At 42.1% G+C, this 20,994-nt stretch overlaps 1 long non-coding RNA gene across 1 annotated transcript; it reads left to right on the forward strand.

The window, feature by feature from the left end:
- On the forward strand, positions 1-7,564 carry LOC147995494 (uncharacterized). The gene is made up of 3 exons (XR_015684946.1): positions 1-269; positions 2,742-2,841; positions 6,370-7,564. It is a non-coding gene; the product is annotated as an uncharacterized LOC147995494 (long non-coding RNA).
- Positions 7,565-20,994: the final 13,430 nt, after the last annotated feature.

The raw sequence follows: 20,994 nt of genomic DNA on the forward strand, positions 1-20,994 counted from the left end.
GACTTCACAAGAGTCACGTGCCTGGGAACTGGGCTGGATCTCAGTTGTGCTGCTCTCCTGGAGCCCCTAGTCCTTGTGGAGAATAAAGCTTTGCAGGACAGCTTTCAGGGCTCTCAGGATCAGCAGCCTTAGATGTCTCAGGGAAAGGTCCCCTCTCAGTTCTAGCAAGCTGGGACTCCGCTAGGGACTGGAGGATACAAACATCTCCTGCCGTCCTCATTCCAAACCTACGCGAGATCCTTCCAAGAAGACTCTAGCCTAAGAGGAAGGTCAGTGACTCAGTACCATGTTGCCCTCCTCTCCTTCAATAAGATGGGAGCACAGGACCAAATCTATGCCTGTGCTGCCCTCTGCTGCTCTTTCTGAGGTCTGCCACCTTGTAATTTGCTGTTACTTGTGGTGGTTGAGTCCTGCTTTCTGTGACAAAGGAATCACCCTTCCAGACTATGTCCTCAGTCTGTCCCGCGCACCTACCCACCCCACCCCCCAACTCAGTGTCTTCTCCATTTTAAATATCTGGTAACGCTTTCCGGACTATGTGCAGAAAATAAATTCTCGAGAACTCTGTGTGTGTTGGGCACCAAAGGGTATCTAGGCAGAAGGGGTGGGATGGGGTCAGAGTGAGAGAGACCTGATGTTTGAGGAGTTCAGAAAAGGAACAAAGCTATTCTGGCAGAATGACAAAATCTCCACAGGGAAGGGGTAGGAATAGGTTATGAAGGATGGATTGGGAGAGGCTGACACAGAGGCTATTTCAGCTGGTAAGATGACATGCAAAAGCCCCACAAAGTGGGGTTGGGAATTTAGCTCAGTGGTAGAGCGCTTGCCTAGCAAGCACAAGGTCTTGGGTTTGGTCCCCAGCTCCGGGAAAAAAAATCACGTATTATAAAAGCCCCACAAAGTGAGCGACTGCCAGAGTGACAGGGGTGGAAGGAGCAGGCCATGGATGTTCAGTGAAGAAAGTTGAACTTTACGGTGATGGTAACGGGGAACTACAGAAGGCTTTAGATCTGGGGTGACAGGAAATGTAGAACTAGGACCAGCTTTCCAGGTGACATCTACTTACTGATCATCCTGACAGGATTGGGGGATGTCACAGACGTGAAGATCACTAGCTCTAACCTTAGCCCCTTCCCCAGACCCCTATCTAGTCCCTTGGAGACACTGCTTGGCTTGTTAGTGTCTGTTCCAAGACGTTGACACTAAAAATTTTTCATGATTAATATTTCAAACTCAATTTATTAATTTATTGAGACAAAAGTCCAAAGCTCTATTATACCTTTTAAAAATAGACTTAAACTTTCCTTATATTCTACCACCATCTTCTTCCTCAATGCACTTCTCCCATAGGCATCTTTCCTGGTCTCTGCAGGTCCTCCAAGTCTAACACAAAACTTATGATCCAAAGCTGTATCCACATACGCACATGCAGCATTTGCCTCATTTGAATAAGTATTTCTGAAATTGAAGAGGAGGAGGAGGAGGAGGAGGAGAAAAGGAGGGGAAAGAGGAGAAAAAGAAGAGGAGGAGGAGAAAAAGAAGAGGAGGAGAAGATGGGGAAGGGTAGGGAAGGAAGGGACAGCAGGGGGAGGAGGGGGAAGGAGAGGGAGGGGAGGAGGGAAGGAGGAAGAAGATTAAAAAGGAAGGCATGACTGCTCCTAGGTATGGTGAAGGAAAAGGTTTGTTATATATATGAGGAAGAGCACAGACAGAAGCAGTGACATCTGGACTTTGGACATAACCTGCAGACTGAGTTGGGTCATGTGAAGAGAAGGTAAAGGGGAGAGGGAGAGAAAGGAACCAGGAACATCAGCTAAGAGGCAAAAGGCAAAAGGCAAAACAAAAGTGTTTAACCAAAATGGCTGGGTTGTAAAGGGAAGAGCAGCTGGGGAAAGGCTAACAGACTCTGGACTGGAGAAGGTTAGGACCAGGGCATGCCAGCCAGGAGGACTCTGTAACGGGTAGGGGCTGAGTGGAGTCAGAGTCCACTTAGCTGCGTTAATAGACGCCTCAGTTAGTTCTCTGTCCTGGGTTTGAGAACTAACACATTCCTGTTTTGTCCATTTACTCTCAATTTTCATGATTTCATTTTTCTTTGCAGCTGAATAAAACCTCATCGTATTTAATTCCACCCAGTGTTCTTATCCATTCATCAGTCTATCTATGGGCATCTAGGTAAACTGCAGTTCCTAGATTTAGTGAGTCGAGCTAGGATGAACATGAATAGCAAGTGTCTCTAGGATAGGATAGAACATCCTTGGGGTGGATGTCTAGGGTATTATAGCTGGGTCATATGGCAGTTTTATTTCTAGGAGAGGGTTTTTTGTTTGTGTTTGAAACGTCTAGACTGATTTCCAAAATGGCTACTTGGGTTTACATTCCCACCGACAGTGTTTAAGAGTTCCCATTTTCCCATGTCCACACCGCATTTGTATCGCTGATGATGGAATTTCTCACTGGGGTGAGATAGGCCATTTAAAGTAATTTAATCTTCATTTTCTTGAAATCTAATGATATTGAATGCTTTTTAGAGGTGTTTATCAGCCGTTTGTAGTACTTTTGAGAAATGTCTGTTCTATTCCATTGCCACGTTTTTAATTAGCTGTGTGTGTGTGTGTGTGTGTGTGTGTGTGTGTGTGTGTGTGTGTGTGTTCTTCATGCATGGATGTATTCCTTCCAAAGATTTTGTCCCATTCTATTTACTGCCTTTTACTGGACTGGTAGTTTCCTTTGCTGTATAGAACATTTGTGATGGATGAACTTAGAAGGACTCCAAGAGCATCTGCCTCCCCCTGGATCTGCCCACCACCCCAGCTGGTCCACCTGGGATAGCCTGAAAATGTGAGTTGTGCTTGATGTCCCCTTGAACATCCAGTTTAGCTCCGGCCTGGCTCCAAAGTCTGTAGCCTGGCAGGATCCCAAGAGCATTTGCCCCCCCACCATGAAATTCTTCAGGAGTCCCAAAACTAACCCACTTAGAGCCCTGCCTAACCACCTTTCCTAATTGGATCTACCTATTACCCAGCTGGGTCTGACTGGGACACAGTCTGCAGAATGGAGTTTGTCTGAGGTACAGCCAGCAGAGCAGGATACCCTGACCTCCACTGCCTGGCCCACGGCTCTCCCTACCTTCCCAAGAAGTCCTTCTGCCATCAGGATCATCCAGCTAACACCAGAGAAAAACCAGAGGCCCAAAGGACACCATAAGAACATAATCAACAAGACACAGGGCAACGTGGCACCATTGGAACCCAGCATCTTCCTACAACAAACCCTGCATAAACTGAGGAACAAGAGGAGGGTCTTAAACCCAATCTTATAAAGATGATAAGGCCTTTAAAGAGGACATGAATAGATCCCTTAAGGAAATACAGGAAAATAAATTCAAACAAGGAGAAGCATTAAGTGAGGAAGCACATACATATAAAGACATACAGAAAAATAAGCAAACAGGTAAAGGATATGGATAAAACTTCCAAGACCTGAAAAAGAAAATGAAAGCAATAAAGAAAACACAAACTGAGGCAATCCTGGAGATGGAAAACCTAGGAAAGAGAACTGGAACTACAGACTGTTAGTGTTAGCATCACTAACAGAATACAGGAGATGGAAGAGAGAATCTCGGGTGTAGAAGATACGATAGAAGAAATCCGTATATTAATCAAAGAAAATGCAAAATCTAAAAAGTCCATGGCATAAAGCATCTAGGAAATTTGGGACACTAACTATGAAAAGATCAAGCCTAAGACTAACAGGAATAGAAGACGAAGAAAAAAGAAGGAAGTGGTGGAGGTGGAGGAGCAGGAGGAGCAGGAGGAGGAGGAGAGGAAGAGGAAGAGGAAGAGGAAGAGGAAGAGGAAGAGGAAGAGGAAGAGGAAGAGGAAGAAGAAGAAGAAGAAGAAGAAGAAGAAGAAGAAGAAGAAGAAGAAGAAGAAGACAACGAAGACGATGATGACGACCAGCTCAAAGGTCCAGAAAACATCTTCAACAAAATTATAGAAGAAAATTTCCCTATAGAAAAACCTAAAGGAAGAAATACCTATTAAGGTACAAGAAGTTTATAGAACACCAAACAGATTGAATGAGAAAAGAAAATCCTCCTGCCACATAACAAAACACTAAACATACAGAACAAAAGAAGAAATAAATAATTTAAAAAGCAGCAAAGGAAAATGGCCAAGTATCATATAAAAGCAGACCTATCAGAATTATACATGATTTCTCATCTGAGACTCTAAAAGCTAGAAGGGCCTGGGCAGAGGTCTTGCAGAGGTCTAAGAGACTACAGATGTCATCCCAGGCTACTATACCCAGCAAAACTTTCATTCACTGTAAATGGAGAAACCAAGATATTCCATAACCAAGTCAAATTCAAACAATACCTCTCCACTAACCCAGCCCTACATAAGATGCTAGAAGGAAAACTCCGACCTAATGAGGCTAACTGTACTCAAGAAAATACAAGAAATAATTCCACACCATTAAAACCAAAAGAAGAGAAACGCATCCACCCACACACACGCACTAAACCACCACCAACATCAAAATAATAGGAAGTAACAATCATTGGTCATTAATTCTCTCAATATCAATAGGCTTAATTTGTTAGTATGAAGACACAGGTTAACAGGATGGATGCATGGGCACTTCTCAGCAGCAAAGATAACTCATTATCTCAGTATAAAGGCCTGGAAAAAGGTTTTCCAAGGAAATGGGTACAGGAAACAAGCTGGAGTAGCCATTCTAATATTTAACAAAATAGACTTTCAACTGAAAGTAATCTAAAGAGATAGGGAAGGATGCCTCCTACTCATCAAAGGAAAAATCCACCAAAAGGATATCTTAATTCTGAACAGCTAAACCCCAAATATTTGTAAAAGAAACATTACTAAAGCTTAATCACACATTGAGCATGAATAGTGGGAGACTTCAACACCCCACTCTCACCAATTGACAGGTCATCCAGACCAGTAGTCCCCAGACATTTTCCTCCTTATGGGATCATCCTCCCATAGTATTCTTTTTCTTCAGATTGAGTTGACTACTCTTGATCTTTTTGTGCCCCCATTGAAATGTTGAGATTGTGTTTTCAATGACTGTGAAGAATGGCCCTGACATTTTTATTGCGTTTAAGCAAGGAAGAAGGAGCAGTGGTGGGGAAAACAGGGGCGAGGAGGAACAAGGCACAAAAAGGACATATGACAAAACAGCAAGGAAACCTACTATCCTGCAATTAAAAATCAAAAACTGAAAAATAAACAATTAAAATGTCATTGGATGAAGTAGTAGAACACTTGTGGTATGCAGTAAGAGAGGTAAGATGCTGGGAATTAAAGGTCAGGCCTGCTCTGCATAATGTTCAAGAACAGGCTATGGGGGACAGCAGGGAATAGGGATTGGTTGATCAAAACTAATAATAAATGGAAAAGCATTTGTTTTTAAGCTAACTCTATATACAATTTTTAAAGGAACTTGATTGAGGTTCTCTGAGAAGACACGTTATTAAGTAGAAATCTCAGTGCCAGCTCTGGGATCCTTCCCTATGAGTTATTGGTCAAAGTAGGCTCAGAGATTCCTAGAACAGCATAGGCTATTGCTGTGGATCACAATTACTTTCCACAACTAGATAGGAAGACACATTGCTAATGACACACTCTGGTTGCAGAGCATAGAGAAATGAAGTTGTAACTGAAAAAGTTCCTCCCTGCTGGCTAGTTTTCATAGCGCCAGAAAGAAGATGCTATATGGCCTGGAACTCTATCAATAGTCATATCTAGCACTGTACCTTACATCCTACAATATGGACTCATCAGTCAAGACAAGCCCATTGGAGCAATAGAAGCATGAAGGAAACCAACTAGTTTCTTATTGGATTCAAGATCTGCTCACAGGAGGGAATTCATGCTTGGTACATTAAACCTGATCTCATAACTCAGGAGATCATAGGCCTTGGGGAAACATACCCATAGCTAAGAGCTATTGAGAATTGATGGGAGAGTCAGTTTTTTCAGGAATACAGTGCCTGAGAGGCTATAATTGATTGTCCTACATCCATATACATGTAGGCAACAATAAGTAGATTTTTAAAAAAGAATTATTTATTTTATATGTGTGAGTACACTGTAGCTGTCTTCAGACACACCAGAAGAGTGCATCGGATCCCATTACAGATGGTTGTGACCCATCATGTGGTTACTGGAAATTGAACTCAGGACCTCTGGAAGAACAGTCAGTGCTCTTAACCTCTGAGCCATCTCTCAGTAGATTTTTTAAAAATAGCACATGATATGTGTCCCTAGTCTCTTTAATCATTCCTGAAGGCACAGAGATAAATTGTTGACCTAGATCTACTCTTATGCTCCCCCATAGGTTCCTGGAACAGGAGCTCCCACAACAGACTACCTGAAGCTAATCAGTCACTAAGTTTTGCCCTGGAAGAGTGACCACCTTGTGGGAACCAGACTGATCCCCTGGAGACAGTGATCAAGGAAACTGCTGACCTAGGTCTGCCGCTGCCCTCAGGGTATCCCGGCATCACTGTGTGCCGGGCTGTACTGAAATGAATGAGACTTAGTCGAGCTGGTGGATTAGCAGGATCTCAATGCAGGAGAATAGCCTCCTCCAGAGAAGGTTTTCAGTGAAGCAGCTTTCTTTATTGGGGGGAAGGTGAACAAGGATGATATATACCTTGGGGAGTGGGTAGGAGGTTTGGGGGTGAGTGTACATCATTGACTGGAGCAATGGTGCTGGGTATGATTCATTCGAGTGAAAAGGAATTCTAGGTGCTTGCTAGACATGTCCTTATAAGGACATTTAATCTGTAATTTGGCTGCCCGGTTCTGTGACTACCTCAAGGGTGGTGGAAGCGGAGGTCATAAGGCTTGTGAGCGCTGGGACATGCAGGCCCAGAGCAAGGAGAAAAATGTCTGAGTCTTGCAGACATCTCACAGGAAGAAAAGATCAGCATTGATTCCACACTTCGGGGCTTGATGAGCTTTGTTCCCGGCCATTCTCTGTTTCTGTGGTTGAATCACTTCTGCAGAAATCATTTACTAGTTTTCCAAAGTTCCCTGCAGCCTCACCTTCCCACTAAACTATGAATAAGGTTTTTAAGATCCAACATATGACCATTCTTTTGAATTTTCACATCCTGCGACTCCACTACACTAATGTTCTAGTCTGCCTTTTCTGCCACTCTTCTTCCCACTGTCAGCTTGCTTTTTATAAATTCAGGTTATTGAAAAGTTGGAGGGTAGAACACTCCTTATCCCTCCACAGCCATCAGAGTTTTCCTTCTAGAGACAACATGGTTTAGTTTAGTGTCACCCATGATAAATGCCATGGAGACTTTTTCCGTACAACTTCATAGTTGGATTTAATCAGATTCTGCCAGGAAGACTGTTCTCCCATTAATAGCAGGAAACTCACGGAGCTCCCAGATGGCATTGACTCAGAACCCTAAGATCACATAAATATGAAATGGAAACAGATACAGTAAATAATGAATAAGTGGAAATTGGGAAGTGATCAGAACATTTGAATAAATCTGAGACCTGTTTCTAGGAACTAGAAATGATCAAGTCAGAATTTTTCTAGAAGGATCTGAATAAGTGATGAATGACTGATTTGGCCAAACATGCAAACACTTTCATCAAGGGCCTCTTGGGAAAAAGGCTTAAAACACTTTCTTAGTCAAGGCAAGGCCTCACCCCATCCCCACCCTCAGCTGCACTGAGTTTTGAACTTGATTCAGTAGAAACAGCTTCCTATTGTGCATCAAAACGTAGCGTAATTTTAAATATGATTGCTTTGTCACTGAGCCCTTATTGTTGAAAACGGCAAGTGAAGAAAAAGAGCGTGTTTTCCCTGTCACTGCATGTGCCTTGTGACTCCAGCAACACTACAAACTAATTCCAAGATCAGGACTCGGAAGACAAATGCCTCTTCCAGGAAGTGCCACTCTCCTTTTAGTTAGATACTGGAGTTATAGGCAATGACTGGTGGGAACTTTTTTCTCCTATAGCCTAAGGATAAAACTCTCCAGAATCCTCCAAATCATTCTCGCTTTTCTTTCCCCTCAAAGAAATTCATCGAAAGCTAGTACATTTATTATGCTCTTGAATACACTTGGCCAGCAATTACATGAAAATGTATTATAAAAATGATTGCTTTCATACTCATTAACCAACTATTAGGAGGAAAATGATCATAATCAGTCATCATTCTACTAATTCTATAACAGCATTTCAGATAGGAAAGCATCCCCTCCCTGCTTCCTAGCGAATTAGGCACTTGGACACAAAGGAGTCTGCCACTATAACACATCACGGCATCCCCTCGGAAATAAGGAGCTGCTTCAGCATCTGGGAGGAAAATTAAAGCTAGCCTTCCCATGGTCCCTGCTCATAGGCTTTGTAGGAGACTTAATCGAACCTGTCACTCCCTCCTGGCTTTCTGACAAATTTTAGTGTTTATTCCTTTCTGAGTAATTGCAGGGAAGCAATCAGATTAAAAATAAACTTTTAGATTATGTGTCATACAGTTGAAAGGAAAAAGAAATGCTTTCATATGTCTGCCTAAATTCATAGGACTGGACAGAGTCTATAAGAAGACTGGTACCTGGTCCTAGGCGCCTGATCAGTATAGATGGAGTCTGTCTCCTCGACTCCTATTCAGCCTGTTACTACAGCCCCAGTTTCATATACTATTATATCTATTATATATACATATATATATTATATAAGCATAAATACGTATATGTGCACATATACAGTGTTTACTGACTGTCACTCCTCTTCACATTACTGACAGCCTCTAGAGCTCGGTGGAGTGTGTGTTATTGTCTTCCCATATAATTTGAGAGTGAACTAAGGACATGGAGCATTAGCAGGTCTGAAGGGACTAGGGGTGTATTTTTGCTAAGCTTCTCAGCTGCCTTTTGAATGCAGCAGCCGTGAACAAGATCTACCCAAATCAGTATAATCCGGTCACTGCCTGCTCTGTGAACACAAAGGACACTGGCTATGCAGACAACTCTTCTCCATCTCAGACCCACACTGGGAAAAAGTCGCCTAATGTGAAAGAGGTGGTAAGAGATGATATGAAGAAGGCCTCAACCAATATGAGGTTTAGAAGTTGCTCAGGATATAAATTGGTTAAAAGTGAGTTTAATTGGGGACAGGTGGGTCTGTATGAAGAAAACATCATCATGTTCTGAATACATTGTCACAAGTAAGTTGGATACAGGAGTGGCTCTGAAGCTCAGAATCACCTGGAGTTCTTAGGTGTCCCTAGTGCTACCAAGATTTCTGGCAGAAAGTGCTTGAAGAAGCTTGAGGAAAGTGCATCTGTACCAAGTTCTCAGCCAATATTGATGCTGGTGGACCAGAGCCCAAGGAAACAATTGCGTTATTAGAACACAAGGTCTGATGGGGTAGGGAAGTTGGCTCAGCAGTTAAGGCCACTTGCTAATTTTGTTGAGGAATCTTGTTTAGTTCCTAGCACTCTCAGGGTGGCTGACAACCACCTGTTACTCCAATTTCAGAGGGCACAATACCCTCTTCTGTACTTCACAAGTAACATGCATGAACATGGGACACACACATAACATGCAAGCAAAATGTTCATGCACATAAAACAAAAATAATATTTAAGAGACTATGTAATGGCTTGTTAACCCTTGTCCTGGATGCCTGGAAGCCAGTCTTCTGTTTGCCTTCGGAAAAAGATGTAGAACTCTCAGCTCCTCCTGCACCATGCCTGCCTGGATGCTGCCACGCTCCCACCTTGAAAATAATGGACTGAACCTCTGAAACTGTAAGCCAGCCCCTATTAAATGTTGTCTTTTATAAGAGTTGCCTTGGTCATGGTGTCTGTGCACAGCAGTAAAGCCCTAACTAAGACAAAATACAAAGTGTGAAAAGATGAATGAAGCCTGATTATAAATGGTTTGATAAGAGTTTATGGTTTATTGTTTAGGTATTTTTAAACTGCTTTAAAATTTTCAATGAAACTGGGGTGGAATTTATGCTGAAAATACCTTGAAAAAGAAAAAGATTCATTGATTATTTTAATGGTATGGAGGTCAAGCCTTTGGTTCCTTTAAAAGGTTGTGAGAGCCACATTAATGAAGTGACATCATGCAATCACTCCATTAGTCTGCCTTAAAATAAAATAACATTTTAAAATATGTGGGCACAATTTCTTGGTATACACCCAAAGGACTGTATGTCCTGCTACTAAGATGCATGCTCAGTCATATTGACTACTAACTCTACTCACAATAGCTAGAATAGAAACAACCTAAATGCCCTTCTACTGATAAATCGATATGGTGCAAATACACAATGGAATGCTACTGAACTCTGAAGAAAAGCAAGATTGTGAAATTTTCAAGTAAACGGATGCAACTAGGAAATAACACTGAGTGATGTAACCCAGACCCAGAAAGACAAGCATTGCATGTTCTCCCTTATTTGTGGATCCTAACTCTAAATCTCTAGATGTGATTACAAAACCTGCAGTAACCACAGGAACCAGGAAAGTAAAACAGGCTCATGTGTGGTAGGGAGAAGATACAAACGCCATGAAAGAGGGAAAAAAAATAAGGGAGGGTACTTTAAATGATGAAGGGTTCAAAGAAAGGTGATAAATCCCGAGGAAGAGGGAGAGAGGGAAGATAGAGAGAACACTAAAGATGATTGCAAATCCATCAGGAAATATTATTTCATGTCTTTTATTTAAAAATACGTATAGGAAATATTAAGCAGATGTGTATAGATGTGTGAATAATTCAAGTGAAGTTGAACCACCTGAGATAATAAGATCCACTGACTATCTACCAAAGACCCCAATGTCAGCCATGGGAAACTTCAAGTTAAGTTAAAGTTAAGACTCTTACTGAAAGCTCTACACACTTTGGGGCTCAGACCTTGGAAGAATCTAACTGGAACTGACCTGAAAGCCTCCACCCCAACAACTGGCTTTTATGTATCTGAAGATGCTAGCAAACTGCCAAGGGAGATAATCAAAAATTCCATCCTGTTGAAAAGCCTAGGAACTGCAAACATGACCAGTATGACAAGACACTCCCAAGGGTAAATAGTGGTAATTATATCTTAGGTTACGGAGTAACCAACAGCCATCTAATTAGATTTAAGGCCAATTTAGTAAGAGGAAATTTATGTCTGATACTGTAAATCTGTCCAACATCCAGTGCTGGTAAGGTCATGGACCCTATAGGAGAATCTACTATTGTTTCTAAAATATTTCCCAATTGCATTCTAAATACATATCCTTATAACCACAGAAAAGTGAACAGGCCAAGAATGTCCACTCCTAATGGATTTGTATACAATGTAACCCATACACCTAATGCTCAGGGGTTGTCATTGAAGACAGGATTGAAATATTTTAAGAACCATGACATCTGCTATGAGATAACGTCTTTTATATATCACAGAAGTAGCACCAATATTAATAATATTAATGCAATTTCATAATCAAGACCTGCATAGTGACACCACCAGTTGACATCCCAGCATGGTTGAGCCAAGTCTCATAAGGCCCAACTTTCTTTCTTTCTCTCTCTCTCTCTCTCTCTCTCTCTCTCTCTCTCTCTCTCTCTCTCTCTCTCTCTCTCTCTCTCTTTCTCTCTCCCTCTCTCTGAGACAGGGTTTCATAGTGTAGCCCTGGCTGTCCTAGAACTCAATCTGTAGCGAAGGCTGGTATTAAAGGCACGTGCCACCATCTGGCTGAGAATCAGTCTTCTTGATACACCTCAAGACTATCTAATCAAGAAGTGATCTTTAAACACATACGAGAAACACTAAATAGAGCAGGCTGCGTGAGTGTTCATGTGCGTGTGTGTGTGTGTGTGTGTGTGTGTGTGTGTGTGTGTGTAGACACACTTGGAATGATGCAACACAGTACTTAGTTCTTACAAGCCCTTTAGAGGAAAAATTACTCTCTAAAAGATGATAAGAGGGGCTGGGGATTTAGCTCAGTGGTAGAGCACTTACCTTGGAAGCGCAAGGCCCTGGGTTCGGTCCCCAGCTCCGAAAAAAAGAACCAAAAAAAAAAAAAAAAGATGATAAGATAAATTCTTTCTTATCTTAAGCATAGTTATGTCAGAATTATGAGGGGTGAATAAGATCTCTTCAAATTTAACTCCAATATTCAAAAGGTTTGAATGACCTATATTTTAAAAGTTAATTTGGATTACACAATCTTCTAAGTCTTCTACATTAAGCCATGCAGTAAGAGTCGCCTACTTGGAACAACTAGGAAGTTCTGCAGAGGGGAAAAGGCCATCTACACAAGAATCCTTTGTACTGAGCATGAAGGAAATACTTCCTGAAGTGATCGCATCTAAAAGATTTCATTTTGTTTTCTGAACAGCTTAAATCATTTAAACTCAGGCCCTTTCAGTATTTTCAATTTGGTAACAAAACAAATAATAGAAAAAAAATCAGTCTCCCATTGAACTGGCCTACCTGTCACCTGGACTGAATAATTTTAGACATGTGTTATTAATGTGTTTAAGTTTAATAAAAAGCAATGCAACAGATTATTAAACAAAAGAATCTAAGTTAGATAAAACTGGTTTTTAAATTGTGCATTACACTAGCCATTTCTCAGTCTGTCTATATGAATAAGACAGTCCTGGGAGATCTACCTCCCTGGAGGCCTCAGAACCTTTCTCTTCTGTATTATGTCTTACGTGCTCTTGTGATGTTTGGAATCAGGGCATACTCAAAGAAAATAAGAGACAATTGGAATCTGGCAACAAAATCACATTAATCTACAGTGTATGCAGACATACATTGTGAAGGGAAGAAGGGAAAGAAGGGGGTGAATAACAGCTGTGTTCCAAGAATGTATATTTTTAAGAGTAATCTTAAAAGGTATTGTAACCATGATAATATGTAAGCATATAAAGTCTTACAAAGAGAATAATTTAATAAACTTATTAAGACATCTAAGCTTTTTCGAGGCCTCATGTCATATGTTCTCTCTTATAGGAAAGATCCAAAATGTCCCTGAAATGCCATGTGCTAAAGGCTTGGGCAGTATTAGGAGGTGAAACAAGCTTTAGGAATTAGAGCACAGTTTAAAGAAGTAGGTCACTAGGAGAGTATGATTGAAAAGTGTATTCATTTGGCACTGCCTCCCTTCCTTCCTCCATGCCTCATCTTCCAAGTGGCAACCTTGATTGAGCCTATCTTGAGCTCCGTCCAACACTTCAATCAGTCACATACATGGACAGGAAATGCAGCAAGTACCATAGACCATCTTGTGTTGGACTGGTGATAACTGTATCCAGTCTATAGACATTAGAATATCATGGAATTCTGAGTTATCCTACTGCCCATTTTAGGTCTTAGCTGAATGAATGACCTAAATAGCCAGTCTCCTTTTAAATCTATAGTACTTCCTGAACATCATTTGTTTTGATAAAGCTTGGATTCCTGTTGGCCTCTGCCAGACAACCTATTTCCATTTTCTTTGGCTTCATTATCATCTTCCCTAATATTCAATAACTTGACACTGTCAGAGTTCCCTCACTTATAGGTCTGATATTTCCATGCTTTAATCTCTCTATTTCCTTCCCTTGCTCCCTGCTCAGCTTTTCCCTCTCTTAAGCTCTTCCTTTAGTGTGACTTGGGTTTCTCAAGCATGCACACCTTTGGTTAGATGAGTTCCTGGCTTCTTGGGAGGGAATAGTCTAAGAGACTATTCTACTACTCTTGTAAGCCATGGGTTCTGAAGTCTGTACATCTTCCCTTCAGGGAAATTCTAATTAGGCGGTCATAAATCTGTCCAAATTCAACAGTGATAGATCTGGTCTCAACCTCTCAATCAGAACAGTGTAAAACAGTTTAAGGCTATCTTTCATCTGTCATTTTCCCTTTTTCTCGATGTCTCCAGGGCTTTAAGCACTGATAAGAATCTTGTTGTATTTGACTGAACCCTTAGGACTACATTCCAGTTCCAAAACCATAGAGCTCTTAATCTTCTACAATATTTTGTTTTGTTTTATACTCTGGCTATGTCTTTTGGGGTACAGTGTTGAGCTGCCCAGATATCTGTGTTAGGAGTAAACATTACACTTTGCTGTCCTTCTGATATACAGACTCATTTGCATTACAAATTCTGCTTTCGAGAAGTATATTGTTTTCATAACAACAGAGAACACAGAGATTGCTCCACGAAGTATCCATCTTCTCCATTACTATCCATTTATGTACATCCCTTCCTCATTCCACAAATATATGTTGAGTATAGGAGCATTGGTGAGAGAGAACAGATGTGTATGTTCTCATAAAGCACGTGGTCTATTGCTGGTCTAATTAAATAATCACACAGAACAAGATAATCTTAGAACTGCCTTACAGTATAAAGAATTGGTCCATTTGTCTATTATTATATGAAATGGACATCGACCTAGTCATTGATAGAGTGGCACATGAACTGATACAGGAGAAAGCGCTTTGACTAGACTAAGGCAAGAGGATGACTATGATTCAGGTATGGGATCTGCTTTGCCAAGAGCCACAAAGAAGATGGGATTGCTATAAATCCCTGGAAGAAGGCTGTTGTGCCTCCACCAGCACAGCTGGTCTAATGCTGTCAATTCTGTTGTTTTTGGAACTCCATTTTTGCAGATGAAGAAAATAAAGCCCAGAAACCTGCTAAAATAGCCAGGTAATAGAAAACCCAGACCATGAACAGGATCCTTCTTATCCCTCAGATTTTGCTTCTCCCTAGAGAGTACGAGACAAGTCCATTCTGCTGGTTTGTTTACTTTTGTTTTCTATAAGGATGATTAAAAAAAATGAAGCACAGTTTAAGAAGAATATATCCTGACAGGAAGCTAAACCACTGTGACAGAAAGCCCAGAGGAGGGACAGGAAGTCACAGGCTAAGAGCTAAAGGTAAGGGAGCCAGGCTCCTGAAGAAGACTTGATGAAGGAGTCATCAAAACTAAAGTGGCAAAATGTGGTGGTGGATTCGAGCATCAGGGTTCTGGGTTTGAAACGGGTGGGTGTGGATTTGTCAGTTGCTCTGTCTCCTCACGATGAATCTGACCTGGCACCAGGGTGCTCTGCTGCACTCGCTCTCTCAGTCTTCAGGACTAGAATCACTGCTCTTCTGAGACTTTTATCAGCTCTGCATGGGGTTGCTGGATGGACTCAGAGCCCCCTTAAGTTCCCGATGATCCCTAAAGTAGTTCATGTGAGTGTGTGGTGAAGCATGGGGTTGGACAAAGGAAGACCAAGGCCTAAGATTCTTTACTTCCCAGAAGAGAATATTCTCTACCCAAAACAACCCCTTTGAAGAAGTCACTTGAGGTTAAAGAAAAGATGCATCAATGGAGGAGAAACAGTAGTGTGTACATAATGACATGTAATGACATAGATATACAACTATTTCGAGAAGAAGAAAAAAAACCCAGTGACCTAATATATTTGGAAATCAAATTTTAAGTCTGCATTATACAGAAGCTTCTAACAGAAAGAACATGAAATTCAAGTCATGCCTATGAGCAGACAAAACTAGAGGGACAAGCTGGATTCCAGGTAATAAGATCAAATTGGATGTTCAGCCTGTGTATAAAGAAGGTTGAGTGAGTGAGCAAGAAATTTATCACTGCTGAAAATTCAAACTAAAGACCCACGCTCAGTGCACCAGAACCTTAGTATGTGGCAGAGAGTGTTGAAGAGAATTCTCCAGGGCCACCCTGGAGAATGTCACCAAAAAGGAAGACGATGCAGCTATTCTGGGAGAGCCATCATTCTGACTGAATCAGTCAGGTCCGCAAAGAGGCTGTGTGTAGCCAGGGAGTTAGAAAATTCAAAGAACTAAGAGGAGAATTAAGTTTGGCACACAGTGTGTGTAAAATGTATGTCTCTAGGCTCTCTTCTATTCCGCATGTGTTTGAGTATCTAGGGACAGGGAGGGCCTCAGACATGAACTTTTTGAATGTTTTTGTGTGCCTTGGAGGACAGGGGATGACCACAGACATTACACGGATGTTTGCCACCATGTTAGGACCTCACTAATCTCGTTAAGTCATCTGCCCAGCAGATCCAGTGTTGTCCTATCTCTACGTAGCCAAAGCTGAGATACAAGAGTGTGCACATGGGTTGAAGAATCAGACTTGGGCCCTACAGCTTCTGCAGTTAGCGTTTTCCTGATTAAGCCATCTTCTCCAGGCCCATGACTTCTAAATGTGCTTCTCAGGAGCTGTTAGGGGGTCAGGGCAGCGAACCGAGTTAAGATTTGAAAGAGGTATGCTCACGTCTGACTGCAAGTCTACAAAGCAGCCCAAGTTAGACCCATCTGACTAAGCCTGTGGTACTGAAAACAAATTGTTCCAACATTGTTTGGAACCATTCCGCAGGAATAAAGAATTGAGACATCACCTCAGGCTTCAAAATTCTTGTTCCTGATTGACTAGCAGTTCTTTTAAGTCCCTTACGACCCATGTGTCCCCCATCTTGTGCCATCACAGTATTGGTGGAAAAATCATGAACGGATGATGAGTGGGGGGAGGGGAGTCTGTACTAACCATATCTGAAGGTAAATCTAACACTTCCGCTTGCATTTCATCAGGCAGTGCTCATTTGCATGTTTGTGCCTGACCCAGGGAAGGCTGGGAAATGTAGTCCAGCTGTGGGTTAACTGTGTAAAGGTCAATCTCTATGTCACAAACTAATGTTCCTCCCAGGAAACTTCTGGGTATGAGGTAGGGCAACAGTATGACACAAACATACGAATGTGTCAGTCTGCTCCATTCTAGTGCCCCTTTAATGCTTTATTCCCTGGCCTTTGTAATCATTCGCCACCAGAAATGACACCTAGTGTCTGGGGCTGGGAGGAAACAGTCTTGTAACTTGAGACTAAGGGTGCCTCGGAATCAGGAAATGTGGGCTCTAGAGACACTTTCTGTCCATGCCCTGCTTTCTTTTTTTTTTTTTTTTTTTTTCCGGAGCTGGGGACCGAACCCAGGGCCTTGCGCTTCCTAGGCAAGCGCTCTACCACTGAGCTAAATCCCCAGCCCCCATGCCCTGCTTTCTGATTCATATTTCCTACACCAAGTCTAGCTCTGTCAGGCATTTGTGGAGGTCGTCCTCCCTGCCATGCTGAAGTTGATGGCTTGGTTTGTCTCTGAAGCCTTGTTCTTATCTGTCTCGGCAGCTTTTTGCTTCCACTCCTGGTGATTCAATGTCTATTTTAGTGCTCCTACCTTGCAAGACCCACTGCACCATAACATGTACAGACGCGATGTCTAATGAACACTAGCCACTTACAGGATTCTGAACAAATGGCATCCTTTCTTTCCTCCGTTCTCAGTGAGATGCAGTAATCTGAGGGATACAGGAAGGGGCTGCTGTGGAGGGTGGAGGGATGATTCAGACAGTGTTTAAAAACAGCCCTCACTTGCACAAATACAAAGCCAGAGCCAGCTCTGACATAACAGCTCCTCTTCCCTGCAATTTTCTTCTTGTTCTCACCCCCGTCCTTTATCTACCAGACTCCGTAGTATTTATTTTAACACAACATTCTCTCTACAAAATGCCCAGAAGTTATTATGATGCTTCAGGGTAGAACAGCCCCCGTTCTCAGGTTCCCTTCAGTCCTCACACCTAATGGCAGGTGTCTGAATGTTGGCATCCAAAGACAGAGGCTCCAGTTTGTTATTATTTTCCTCCAGTGCTGCTGTGCAGCAATTAATAATAAATGCTGAACGGTCTTTCCATAATGTGGTATTGTCCCAGTGCCAGAACCACAGCTAATTGGGTGATGGGGGCAAGCCATTTTCAGATACAAGTACAGCTTGTGAGGTACTCTGGGATGCAACGACAATGGTCTCAAAACTATGGTCAAAGTCTGTGGAAGAAGGAATATTTCCAGTGTTTCTATTTTTCTTGCTTTCATTCCTGGCTACTTTAAGTCACACTAGACTAGAACCTCTGATATTTGGTAACTGCTTGGAGTGTTCCTTGACGGTCTTTCCTCAGTGTCAAGAGCAGTGCGTTGATGCTAGAATCCTACTCCATTAACTGAAATCCCTGTGGGCACGGCCTACTCTAGCTGCCCACAGGAGGGATCTGCACAGACAGCAAAGTCAGGCAGCCTCATGTTGAAGTAAGGTCCTGTCTCATCCCTAGCCTCCCATACAGATGCACATAAGTGAGATACCCTGGGCCACATGAAGAATGTTCTGGAAGCTTCAGCTTCAGATGCTCTGTATTCTGTGTTTTCCCAGTCCTAAACTAAGGAAGAGTTTCTCAAAGAGAAATCAACCTGTGTTCCTCCTCTTTAGAGATGCAGACAGGGAGAAAACAGAGTCTTGGAGTATGGACAAACAAGAGAGGTGCTGGAGAAGTGGAGAACACTTGATTCCTAGCCTTTAAACTCAGATTCCTTAAGGTGAACTCCATTATAACTTGGTATGGTCTACAATGTGTTCTCCCTATGGTTTAGGGAGTTGCTGTCTTGGCTTTGTTTCCAAAATACTTCTAATTATTTTCACTTATCGTTCTTATTTGAACCTAGTTATGGTATAATACAATAATAATTCTGCACGCCATTCAATGTGCCATATCAACTAAGACTTTATCCCTTTTAAACTAGATCCAGATCATGTTTTCATGTCCTTGTTCATGTTGCCTTGGCTTATATGTACACTTTAATGTGCAAATCCATTTTATAAACTAAATCAGAGTAGAGGGGCATAGTGGAGGATTGTGACTGTGGACAAGAAATTTGACTTTTGTCAATATCCAGGCAAAACCTTTTCCCCCTCTTTTTCTTCTGCTTGCCTTCTCCTCTCTCCCCACACACATGACAGGATGACCCTCCTGCCCGAGTGTTTTGTTTATGTGGCCTTCATTCGAATATCCATTAGGAACTGATGAGGTCATGTTATCAAAATAACATAACTAATATGCCTTAGTTGATGATTCCTGGTTCAATCAACTATAGCTAATTTGATAAGCAAAGCATTTCAGGGAAAGCTCATGGGGCTGAGGTGGCGGGAAAGGATCATCCAATTTCTTTGAGCTTTTGTTATGTTACAGTGTATCACCTAAGACTTAGTACTTACCATTATTGCTGTCACCTCTTTGGGCTCTCTAACTTTTTTTTTTTTAATGTTTTAGGTTTTTTATATTTTAAGGCTTTGGGGATAGATGTAATCAGAAAACAAATAAAATTAATATAAATACTTACACAAGAAGATTCCAAAACATGAAGAAAATATGTCAAACCCCCCTCCCCCAAACTTAACAGTCATACTTAAGACCCAAGTTAGGCAAACTCTGAAAACTGGTCTGTAATATTTCATGATCCCAGCAGAGGGCAGGCCTCCCAAGCAAATGCCCATCCCACAGCACGTCCTCTAGAGAAAGGATTCCAGCCGGAGCTGGCTGGTTCTGGCAAGACTGGGTACCATAAAATGCCTGTTTTCAAGACTTAGATGAATTATTGGCTGTATAGCTACAGTGACTATTTGTGCACGAGCACCCGAGTTTTGTCTTTCCTTCTGAACCGCTGGCCTCTTCTTTTTGGGAATTTTTGTTTATTTGCTTATTTACTTAGCCCACAACACAATTGAGAGAGTGGCATTACTAAATGCACCCAAGTCTTCATTCAGGTGTCCTAGCAGAATTCCTGAGAAGGAGGGCACTGATATTCAGAGAAAGGACAGCCCGGTGAACAGGCCTGATACTTTGAGTAAGCTCTTGATCAGCTGCATGGCTTTCAAACACTAAGACCCTGTTGTCCTCACCCATGAAAGCAGGGATGACAAAGGAACCTTCCTTGGGTCTGCTGAGAATGAAGCACCATCTCTGTGGAACAGGTCACCTTCTAGCATGTAAAACACTTGCAATGTGGTTGTCACAATAAATGATATTACACCCATCCATTATCACAGGAATATGAGCCTACATTGCTTTATTATTACCCTTTTCACAATGGCTCACCCTCCCTCACATGACAGGCAGTCTCTGGGGCATTATTGTAAGGTCTGACCTATAGGGAGAGGGTATGTTTTCCATAAGAAGCTGATAGATTAGAGCAAGTACAGAGGAAAATGGCCAATGTGGGGACCAGTCTGCTAACTGGGGGTCACAGTTTTTTAAGGGCACTTATGCTCCAGAGCCTAGAAAAGACTCAAAAAGTGGTCCTTTAACCCTCCCAAGCTAATGGCCCCATTTCCTCTGATTTGTCCTTCCCTCTGAGCAGAGTGCTTGAGGGAACAAGCTTTCTACACAAGGTAGCAGTTGTGATACTCAATGTCCTGAAGGCCTAACCCTCATTCTGCCTTGGCCTGAGCATAATAACACAAGCCTTGGATTACCAAGACTGGGGACCCTTGCCCTCAGAGACTACAGCACCTACATATGTTCTGTGTTGTCATTGCTACTGCATTTTTGGCACTAAGGGATTTGCTGACTTTATTCCGACATCCAACGCTACTATAAAGGGCACCTATTCTACTGACCACTGAAAGTGAGGAGGTTTGGAGGAGTGGGGAGATCCTCACAGGTAAATGTTAGCCTAAAAAATTAAATGACGAAGAATTTAAAGTTTATGTTAGGGAACATGAAAGACTCTGAGAGGCAGAAGTATCCCCTTCATCATAGATGCCACTGTGAAAAGGAAAACAGTTTCCTCTGTGAGAGGTGTGATGGGGCAAGCAGGCTGGGTGTGGCTGAAATACAGTATAATAATATCAAGGGGATTTTCATTCCCATCCTAAGGCTGAAAGAATTCAGACATAGGTGACTTTCCTCAAAATGTCTTTACTTAGGACGAAATAGTGGAGTTGTGGCTTGTTGCCTGGATGCAGGTGAGGGCAGGCACAAGATAAGGCAAGGCCTGTGATTGAGCAATGAAAAAGTAAGGAGGGCACAGAGTTTTGGTGAGGAGAGAGAGAAAGAGGGAAGAAGAACTAAGATGGAGGCCAGATCCATGTGGCCT

The sequence above is a fragment of the Rattus norvegicus genome, chromosome 3 (assembly GCF_021556685.1).
Source record: "Rattus norvegicus strain SHRSP/BbbUtx chromosome 3, alternate assembly SHRSP_T2T, whole genome shotgun sequence".
Lineage (NCBI taxonomy): Eukaryota > Metazoa > Chordata > Mammalia > Rodentia > Muridae > Rattus > Rattus norvegicus.